At 33.4% G+C, this 11,391-nt stretch overlaps 1 pseudogene; it reads right to left on the bottom strand.

Annotated features, from left to right (window-relative positions):
* Nucleotides 1-53: 53 nt before the first annotated feature.
* On the bottom strand, nt 54-3,832 carry LOC107465222 (boron transporter 1-like; annotated as a pseudogene).
* Between the last annotated feature and the right edge of the window lie 7,559 nt (nt 3,833-11,391).

Here is an 11,391-nt window from a genome sequence, read left to right as displayed (position 1 = left end):
TGCCTTACAATTGAAAGAAACATAAAAAAAGGGACAAGACAAGAAAGAATGATTTTTACAATATCCCAACTAAATAATCTGAAACAACAATTGGCTTTGCCAAGAATGAGATGTTTACAGGGAACAAGGATCTTGCCAGCTTTCCAAGCAATCCTTGCAATTGAATGTGTTATGTAGCATTCAACCACCGTTACTCAGATCGGAGTCCCTTGCTTCAGCCGGACTAAATGGTCCTTTTCCATCAACACCTTGAGGGCTGTGATTCCCTCTTAATTCTCTTATCTGGCAAGCTCGAACTTGTCTGAAAATTTGCCAACTCTCCAGTTGGTGGAGTGGAGCTCCTTATCTTTGGGCTGCAGATGCACCTTATCTCAACCCGGCTTCGAGTAATTAGACCATCTAGAATCTCTCCATTATCTGTGAAGGAAGCTGTCTTGCCCAAGTCTCCCTCCTGCAGAATCCGAGCATGCACTGAATACATGAGGTTATGTCACAGATTGGCCAAAAGCAACGAGAAAGCCATTTCGCACATATTGGTATGCAATTTTCGCCATTTCGATGCAAGAATCATTTAAGTTCAATGCAGTATGATGATAGAGATAAATCTTACCGTGGCTTGGTCGAACGGTGTGGCGGGTACTTCTTCATATTCTGCAGCATCTAAATCTTGGAGGTTCGCGGTTTTGAAAAACTTGGGCAGAATGTATTGTCTTACAGGAACAAGAAGCATGATCATAAGAGGGAACAGAACCCCAGCAATTGGAATCCATGTGATACCAAAACAAACAATCAAGTACACAGTCTGGAAGATCGTAGTAAATGCTGGCAATTCTTGTGAACGGGTACTGTTTCAATGTAAGTTGTGTGGCTCTCTTCCAAAACTTTATTGGAAAAAAAAATACCGAAAAGAAAAGAGCAAAAAAGCAAGTTAGAGAATGAAACTCAAATGAATTTTCTGGGGAGTTGAAATGGTGTTTAGGCCAATACTTGGATCTTTTGCTCGGAGCAGTGAAAATTAGTAAAATGCGTTCCCAGAACTGGTTCCTGCGTAATTTTTCGATGGCTATGAAAGCGAAATAACCCCAGAGTACAGAAGTTGGAATCATTTTCAGGACTGGCATTGCTGCTATGCATCCTCCTACCATCAAAGACTGGAGTAAGTTGCTCACTTGTTGTTCTTTAACCTTGATAGGCAACATGTCATCGATTTCCTTTTCGACATCAAATACTGACTCATCAATTGCAGCATTCATACTCTCCATGCTTGAATCCATAAAATGAAGATCTATTGAATCCATCTTAGGGTAGGGAATTTTCAAACCACATGGCAGAACTTAAGAATCCAATGCCCAAGAACTTTTTATCAACTTCAATATGTCCAGAATTGAAGATTATTCATGCCATTGGAGAGACAGCAAGGGTAACTAACAAAAGACAACAATTCTGCATACTCAAGAATGTTCCTAGTGAACTAGAGGGCTTTGTATCTGCTGGTAAGCTTCTTACATGCTTTCATATAGTTGTCCCAAGCTTGACTTCTTTGTTATACAACTTCGAGCTGTTGCGACAAGCTGGTTTCTAAGTATCTGACAATCACCAAAATGATTATCACGACAAAGTAACAAACATGACGAAACGATATCAAGAAAACATTATATATTCTGCTTGTGATTTTGCTTTATCATTTTACTCCTAATCATGGTGAAGCTAAAGCTCTACGAAACAAGAAAACTGGAAAGCTGCATATCTACCTGGTGCTTTAGTGTAGCTAAGCTTTTGGTATGCATTGGAGATTGTGGAATCACACCATTTGATGGGGGAATTCCAATTAGACCACATAATATAACCTGTCATACATTAAAGAACTTCAAATGGAATCTAAATGAATCTGACTGCAAGGCGAAAGCGAAGAGCTTTAGGATAAATAGCAAAGAACTGAAGGAATTTAAATACATGTAAGAGATGAAAGGAGCAAGGAGGATAATGTACCATGAATCCCAAAAGAAGTAAATCATAATGGAAAGAAAGAGGCTTTCTTAGATTGAATTCTTTCTGCTGAGCAAGATGATATGCCACACTATGATCAAATAATAAAGCACAGCAATCATTGTTGCAGGAATAAATGCTCCAATGATATACATAATTGCCACATCCAGCATATCCTGTAGGTGATTTTTTGTGAGCAAATTTATATAGACATGTTAGGTAAATTTCTATGAACTGAGTTAGTGTAGAAACTCTTTTAAGCTAACATCTAATTAGACAAAAGCAGTTAATTTCGACACCAAACGCTATCTAAAACAGACAACATGTAATTAGATGTCAATGCAAAACTCTAAAAGGGGCAGTCTAATGCATAAGCATCTCGCATAACTTGATAAATGCATTAGTGGCTAACTGAATCACATATTCTAGCAGCAAAAAAACTGGGATTTTCAAGTAATCATGCCTTTATGATGGTCCAGTTTTCATATGTACCCAGGGACCATGGATTCGGACTTAAGAGACGCCTGGCTATTCCTTTTGGAACACTACCAGCTGGTATATAACAACAGCAGTCCATAACATGATTAAAGAATATCCTAATTGAAGTGCTTACTATTTCTTGCAACTTTCTGTCAACAATCCACAAATTGACTATACAGAAAAGAAAATCGATACCTGAACCATACGGCCAAGACCTTGCTTTTCGGCTTCTCAATGCTGTAAGCAGTAGGCCAAAGGACAGAACCAAAGCAAACTGCCATTTCCAGATCTCCATGAGGGTTGAAACTCAGCTGATGCTGGATTTGCTCTTTCAGGTACATTAAACTCATTTATGAGTCCCTATTAAGCCAAATTAGACAGCATCTTGAATCAATTGCCATCCAAATACATATGTATCACATAGCATGTTATTTTCCATTACTATACTAAACAAGTACATAATCATTAGACCTCAAAAATTTTATTTTTGATACTGAGAAAGCAGAAAAGTTATGCCTCTTACCCTAATAGCCTCTTGCATGAAGAGCATTGCGATAAGAAGGCCGAACAGTTCCCCGGCTATGCGCGTAAACCTATTGATGATGGAGCAAGCTCCCAAGATAGCCAACAGGAACAAGAAAACTGCTGTCCACAAGCATACCCTGCACATACAATGAATTCACCAGGCAAAATAAGCTTAAGAGTGTTTGCGGGAAAAGTTAAAACAAAGAGCATAAATGATTAAGGAAAACCTGAAAAGTTACAGCTCAAATCTTCTACATGATTGAAAAAGCCGAAAACTTATTTTTTCGTGCAAAAGAAGCTGAAAGATTTTTCTTTTCCTAGCTCAATATTTTTTGAAGAAAGAAAATCATCCAAACATGTGAAAACAAACTTCTTTTAGCTAAAGAAAGTGATTTTATGACAAAATGAGTTAAACAAACACTTTTGAATCACAAAGTAAGAAGTCTATACCATCCACTCCACTGCATTAATCTTTCTTAATTAATCCATTCAGCTATCATTAAACAAGACTCCACACTTGGATCAAATCCAACAAACATATGAGATCAGTAAGAAAACCAATAGAAACGTAACTAGGACTTTCATGTACCTGTATCTCTTTCCAGTTGTTCTCCAAATGAAATATCTGGAATTGCTGAAGCAAAACATATGTATGTAGTACCAAGTTAACATTCCATTTTTGTCCCAGAAAAAAATATCAAGTATAATATTAAAAAAATTTTGTCTGAAAGAAGCACCTGAAACCAGCATTGAGACCACCAATCCAATCTTGCTTGTAACCCATGAATCTTCCTTGAAGATCATTCTTTATTCCACGAAATGGAACAAATGTCTCTTCCATGGCTTAATAATAACCAAAGAAGCTAAATTTCCTTTGATGCTTTAACAGTTTAACAAGAACAAATTATGGGGTCATTCAACAGAACCAAAATGAAAACTGCGTTACCTCATCAAGTGCAATGAGATTAACACTGAACAATGAGTGGACAAGTAGAACACCAAACACTTCAACAGGAAAATGAACGCAGCAACAGAAAAGAAGAAAAAGAGAGAAACTTTGAGACAGAGACAAAGAGTTTGAGGGGGAAACTTCAAATATTAGTAAAGTATAGTATTGTGATTTAGATAACATGATTCAGTTAAATTTATTAATTATTATTATTTTATAATATTATCATTAATTTGTCACTTTATTTTTATTTTTATTGATGTTATTAATATTTAATTTTATTAATAATTTAATAATATTAGTAATTTATTATTACTGATTTAATTATTATTTACTATGGTTATTATTATTTTTGCTGTTATTATTATTATTTTCTAATATTATTAAAAACTTATTGATTGGGATCAACTATATTATAATTACCTTCATATTGCTTTTCGTTTTTACTATTATAACTTTTTCAATTGAAAATAAACTCTTAAACGTTTCGAAAGAGAAACAACAAACATACATAAATTATTATTCATAAATATCACACTTTCAGATATTTTTGATAAAATTTAACCATTATAATAAATTTTTAAACTAATATTATTTTTCATTTCTTAGTTAAAAAAAATAAAACTTTCTTGCAATAAACCAAACAAATAAACTCACAACATTATAATGATCTAAAAATTAAAAACAACTTGGAACAAAAAATGCAACAAAGAAAAAAAAACAAAACAAGAAAATGAAAACACTTCGAAACGAGAGAGAAAAAAAACAAAAATAAATAAAAGATGAAGAAAAAAAAGAAAAGGCACTCTCAACGAATTAGACTCATAAATTCTATATAGAAAGGAAATACACAAATCGTTACTAATGTTTCTAATTAAAAAAATTAGAAATTATACAAAAAAGAAATTAGTAGTACTGATTTGTGTGTGTCAAATATTTCCACTACAAATTGAAAATACTGATTTTTTTTATAGACAAAATTTTGTTCTAAAATCGTTAGTTATGTTTTTAGGCCATGTTTTTAATATATATTTGTCACTTTCTCAAATTGTTACTGACAATTTTATTTAGTAATTAACTTCCATATCAATGTATTATACTAAATTTACATAACGTGCTATTAAACAATTAACTTTACAATATTAAAAAAAATTGAACCGTTGGCTTGCTAAGTATTTTTGTTTGTTCTTTATTTTGTATGCACCACTTTATTCAATTAAACTCTTTTTTTTTAATTCAGAGTTTAACCATATTATGTTATGGCTGTTGTGATAAGTACTGATGTGAATGCTCATTTTCTATAAAATCCTATTTACTAAGAATGATTCTATTAATTTTCTATAAAATCCTATTTACTAAGAATGATTCTATTAAATGTAGTTTAAAAATGTTTTATTATAAATAGAGGTTTAAGCCTCTGAATGAAAATATACTACACACCAATAAATAATTTTTTCTCTCTTTATGTTGCAATACTCTTTTCTCTCTCTTTATATTTCTTTATTTATATTTATTACCTCTTCTTTATTTATTTATTTAGTTATTTTACAAAACGTTATCAATACGAGACTCTGATCAAATTTTAGGAAGACTCCAGGTAACAAATTTTTATTATGTCGAAACTCTTTCATCTTGAATATAATACTCTTGATATATTTGGAAATAATTATTTATCATGGATATAGATGTTGAAATCTATTTTGATTCAATGGATCTTGAAGATACCATTGAGGCTGAAAATAATATATTCTAGAAGGATAAAAGTCAAGGCCATGTTTTTCCTTCATCGTCATCTTGACGAATGATTGAAAAATGAATATCCCACATTAAAAAATCTTGCAGATATGTGGAAAGACTTTAAAGAAAGATACAATCATGTGATACTTCCTCAAGTCCGATATGTTAGAGAAAACTTTCTTGACCTTCCATGTCTCAAATGTGCTCCTACAACAGCAGTATCGAGAAAAAGAATTTAAAAATATTTTGAGTTAATTTCTTGCTTTCTTGTTGCTGAACGCAACAATGAGTTACTTTTAAGGAATCATGAAGCGCGTCCAGTTGTCGCCGTCCCATTTCCTGAAATAAATGCGGCAATTAACCCCAGATGAGGTAAATGGTAAGATTTTGATAACAAGAAAAATTATGGAAGGAAAAGAAATTATGTTCACAAGAAAGATCTCACCAGAAGTGGGATAAAGAAAGAAATAATGGGCAAAGTATATCAATTGAGGATAAATGCTTCCGTTGTGGTGGAAAGGGCCATTGGTCACGTACCTGTCGTACCCCAAGGCACGTAGTTGATCTTTATGAAGCATCCTTGAAAAGGGATGACAAAGAAAAGGAAACAAATTTTGTTTCAAATGATGAAAATTCTACCACTCATTATGATATATCTAATTTCTTTAAGGATTCTGAAGGAAATTTTGGCTATTTGATCAATGATGGAATATTTTGATATATGTATGTGTTTGTTAAGTATTCATGTGAATAATTTTTCTGTGCATGTACTTCTACTCATTTTACTATTATTATCATTTGTTTTTTGAAGAAAAATGGCAAGGACATATTCTGAAGATATTTATCTTGTGGATAGTGCAAGTTCGCACACTATTCTTAAAAGTGATATATATTTTACCCATCTTGTGCCAAAAGAAGAATATGTTAATACTATTATTGGCTCGGACAATGTGATAGAAGGCTCCGGAAGAGCTATAATTTTGTTTCCTGGAGGAACAAAATTCATAATAAATAATGCACTATTGTCTACCAAGTCTCGAAGAAACTTGTTGAGCTTTAAAGATATTCGCTGAAATGGATATCATATTGAGACTATGAATAAGGAAAATCATGAGTACTTATGTATCACAACTCATGATTCAAATAAGAAAGTTATATTAGAAAAATTACCATCATTTTTATCTGGGTTATATTATACCAAGATTAGTGCAATTAAATCACATGCCATTGTAAACCAGAAGTTTACTAGCCCAAATGAATTCATAATTTGACATGATAGATTGGGTCATCCGGAAACAACCATGATGAGGAGAATTATTAAAAACTCTCATGGACATTCACTAAAGAACCAGAAGATTCTTAAAACTAGTGAATTTTGTTGTGCTGCATGTTCTCAAGGAAAGTTAATTTTAAGGTCATCATCAGTAAAGATTGGATTTGAGTCCCCTGAATTCCTAGAAAGGATTCAAGGTGATATATGTGGAACTATTCATCCACCATGTGGATCTTTCAGATATTTTATGGTCCTAATAGACGCATCTTCGAGATGGTCACATGTGTGCTTATTGTCTTCTCGCAACCTGGCATTTGCGAGATTACTGGCTTAAATTATTCTATTAAAAGCACAATTTCCAGAAAATCCAATCAAAGCAATTCGCCTTGATAATGCTGGTGAATTTACTTCCCAAGCTTTTGATGCTTATTGTATGGCTAATGGAATAAGTGTTGAACATCCAGTAGCTTATGTTCACACACAAAATGGGTTAGCAAAATCACTTATTAAACGCCTCCAATTGATAGCTAGACCCTTGCTTATGAGAACAAATCTCCCAACCTCGGTTTGGGGACATGCTATTTTACATGGCGCAGCACTTATTCGTTTGAGGCCAACGAGTTACCATTAGTTTTCTCTTATGCAATTAGCTTTTGGCCAGCAGCCAAATGTCTCCCATTTAAGAATATTTGAGTGTGCGATATATGTTCCCATTGCACCACCTAATCGCACCAAAATGGGACTCCAAAAAAAATTTGGGATATATGTTGGATATGATTCTCCATCTATAGTGAAGTATCTTAAGATACAAACGGGAGATGTATTTAAAGCCCGATTTGCGGATTGTCATTTTGTTGAATCAAAATTTCCAACATTAGGGGGAGAGAATAAGCTTTCTGAAAAGGAACTTAATTGGAATGCATTATCGTTGATGCATTTAGATCCTCGATCAGGACAATGTGAACTAGAAGTTCAAAAGATTATACATTTGCAAAGAATAACAAATGAATTGCCTGATGCATTTTTCGATACAAAGAGGATAACCAAATCTTATATACCAGTGGAAAATGCCCCAATTCGAATTGATGTCCCAGTAGGACAAGTAGCCACTGAAGCAAATTCACGCCAGAAGCATGGCAGGGCGGAAAATGCCCCAATTCAAATTGATGTCCCAATAGGACAAATAGCCACTAAAGCAAATACAGCCAGAAGCGTGGCAGGCCTTTCGGTTCCAAAGATAAAAATCCTCGAAAGAAAAAAGAGGTAAATACGATTCCTGTTGAAAAAGACATAGTAAAGACACTTACAGTTGTCCAAAATTCTGATATAATGTTAACGCCAAAAGACGTTCAGGTACCTGAAAATTGTAAAAATGACGATATCTCGATAAATTATGTCTTTACAGAAGAGTAATGGGACCGAAATAAGACAATTGCCAATGAAATATTTGCATATAATGTGGTATTAAATATCATGCATGAAAGTAAGGATCTTGAGCCAAGATCAGTCGAAGAATGTCGACAAAGGAATGATTGGCGAAAATGGAAAGAAGCCATGAAGGCTGAATTAGACTCACTTGCAAAACGTGAAGTCTTTGGACCTGTAATCCGTACACCTGAAGATGTAAAACCTGTTGGATACCGATGGGTATTTGTGAGAAAAACGAAATGAGAAAAATGAAGTTGTGCACTATAAAGCCCGACTTATGGCACAAGGTTTTTCACAAAGGCTCGGTATAGATTATGAAGAAACATATTCCCCTGTAGTGAATGCGATAACATTGCGTTATTTGGTCAGTTTATCTGCATATCATAAACTGCATATGCATTTAATGGATGTGGTAACAACCTATTTATACGGCTCATTAGATCGGGATATCTATATGAAAGTCCCTGAAGGACTAAAGATATCTAAACCATCCAATGAATATTCGCAAGGGTTATACTCAATCAAATTGTAAAGATCTTTATATGGTCTAAAGCAATCTGGACGAATGTGGTATAATCGTCTTACTGAGTATCTGGCCAAAAACGGATTCAAGAATAATGATATCTGTCCATGTGTTTTCATAAAGAAAACCGCATCTGGATTCATTATAATTGCTGTGTATGTTGATGATTTAAATATCATTGGGACTCCTGAAGAGATTCCAACAATTATTAAAACTCTGAAAGAATAGTTTGAGATGAAAGATCTTGGAAGGACTGAATTTTGTCTCGGCATGCAGGTCGAGCATACAAAAAATGGAATCTTTATTCATCAAGCGACATACACAGAGAAGATCTTGAAAAGATTTTATATGGATAAATCACATCCTTTGAGTACCCAAATGATCGTAAGATCTTTAGATGTGGAAAAGGATTAATTCCGTCGTAAGGAAGAAAATGAAGATATCCTTGGTCCTGAAGTACCATATCTTAGTGCCATTGGAGCGCTAATGTATCTTGCTAATAATACGCGACCTAATATATCATTCCCGGTGAATTTACTAGCAAGATATAGTTCCTCTCCAACCATAAGACATTGGAGTGGAATCAAACAGATCTTTCGATATCTTCATGGAACGGTTGATATGGGGTTGTTTTATCCCTATGGATCCAAGTCACAACTAGTTGGCTATGCAGATGCCGGATACTTGTCTAATCCACATAAAGGGAAATCTCAAACAGGATACCTGTTTACATATGGTGGTACAGCTATATCATGGAGGTCCACGAAACAGACGATAGCAGCAACCTCCTCTAATCATGCTGAAATACTAGCAATTCATGAAGTTAGTCGCGAGTGTTTTTGGCTGAGGAGTCTAATTCAATATATTCTGTTATCATGTGGACTGACTGATTATAAGATGGCTCCAACTGTCCTGTTTGAAGATAATACAGCATGTATTGCTCAACTTAAAGGCGGATATATCAAAGATGATAGAACAAAGCATATTTCTCCCAAATTCTTCTTCATTCATGATCTTCAAAATCAAAGGACAATTGATGTCCAACAGATCCGCTCGAGTGACAATCTGCCAGATTCGTTCACAAAGTCACTCCCAAAATCCTCCTTTGAAAGATTGGTACATGAGATTGGGATGCGCCGATTTCGAGACATTAAATGATGTCGGCAAGAGGGGGAGACTATACTCTTTTTCCCTTGGTCAAGTTTTTTTCCCATTGGATTTTTCTTGACAAGGTTTTTAATTAGGCAGTCCCCATCACCAAAGGATATTGTACTCTTTTTCCTTCACTAAGGTTTTTTCCCACTGGATTTTTCTTTAGTAAGGTTTTAACGAGACAATAATCCTAAATGGTCATCCAAGGGGGAGTATTGTGATAAGTACTGATGTGGATGCCCATTTCCTATGAAACTCTATTTACTAAGGAGGACTCTATTAAATATAGTTTGAAAATGTTTCATTATAAATAGAGGTTTAAGCCTCTGAATAAAAACATACTACACATCAATAAACAATTCTCTCTTTCTTTATGTTGCAATACTCATTTCTCTCTCTTTATATTTCTTTATTTATATTTGTTACCTATTATTTATTTATTTATTTAGTTATTTTACAACAATGGCTAATGAAAAAACCTTATATTTAATGAGAAGGTAAGCTAAGTCGGTTAATTTTTTTAGTTATAGAAGTTTAAAATGTGTTATGCTCAATTATGGAAAAATGGTGTGTCTTTTATAGATACGGAGATAATTTTTTTTTTAAATTGAAACTTACAAATTGGAGGCTCAGTTTTGTTTTTGGAAACAAAACTTAGGGTCAGATTTGGGGTAATAGAGAAATCTGAGCCTCAGATTTGTGTGAGCTGAAAATTTTTAAGTCTCCTCAACAATCAACACGCGCAGGTTACACCGCATGCTGCCGAACCATGGAAGAAGATCCCCCAAAAGCCACAACCCAAAAGTAAACTAGGTCAGGTTCGAACGCCGAACAGCGCTAGTGGAATAGCTCCTCCATGCCACTAAGCCATTTGGATTTTTATTAATATATCTGACAAAATCTAAATATATAATATACTATGAACGAATTTTTATTTTTATTTTATTTTTTAAGCATGGATTGATATAAAGTAACAACACATGATATATAAAGCAAGCATACTTCTACCACTAAGTTGGAATGTTTCTTATCAATTAATATACAAATTATAATACATATAACATTATTTCTTTTCACTTATATTCAATTTATTTTAATTTCAAAGTCACTCATTTTTAAATCAATTACATTTTATTTAACTATAAATTTTATTAAATATATACAAATTAAAAAGATAAACAAAAAATTTAATTAATCACAATTTATTTTTAATGATTATATGATATCTATTAATATTATTTTTTTAATATATTATTTTATTTTTTGTCTTCATATAAAGTTGATAGTTAAAAATCACTAAATGATATTTAGTTAAACTAGTCAAATAATTAAATTTTA

The sequence above is a fragment of the Arachis duranensis genome, chromosome 9 (genome assembly GCF_000817695.3).
Source record: "Arachis duranensis cultivar V14167 chromosome 9, aradu.V14167.gnm2.J7QH, whole genome shotgun sequence".
Classification (NCBI taxonomy): Eukaryota; Viridiplantae; Streptophyta; class Magnoliopsida; order Fabales; family Fabaceae; genus Arachis; species Arachis duranensis.
Note: the sequence above shows the minus strand (reverse complement) of the source record. Positions and strands in the feature narration are given on the sequence as shown.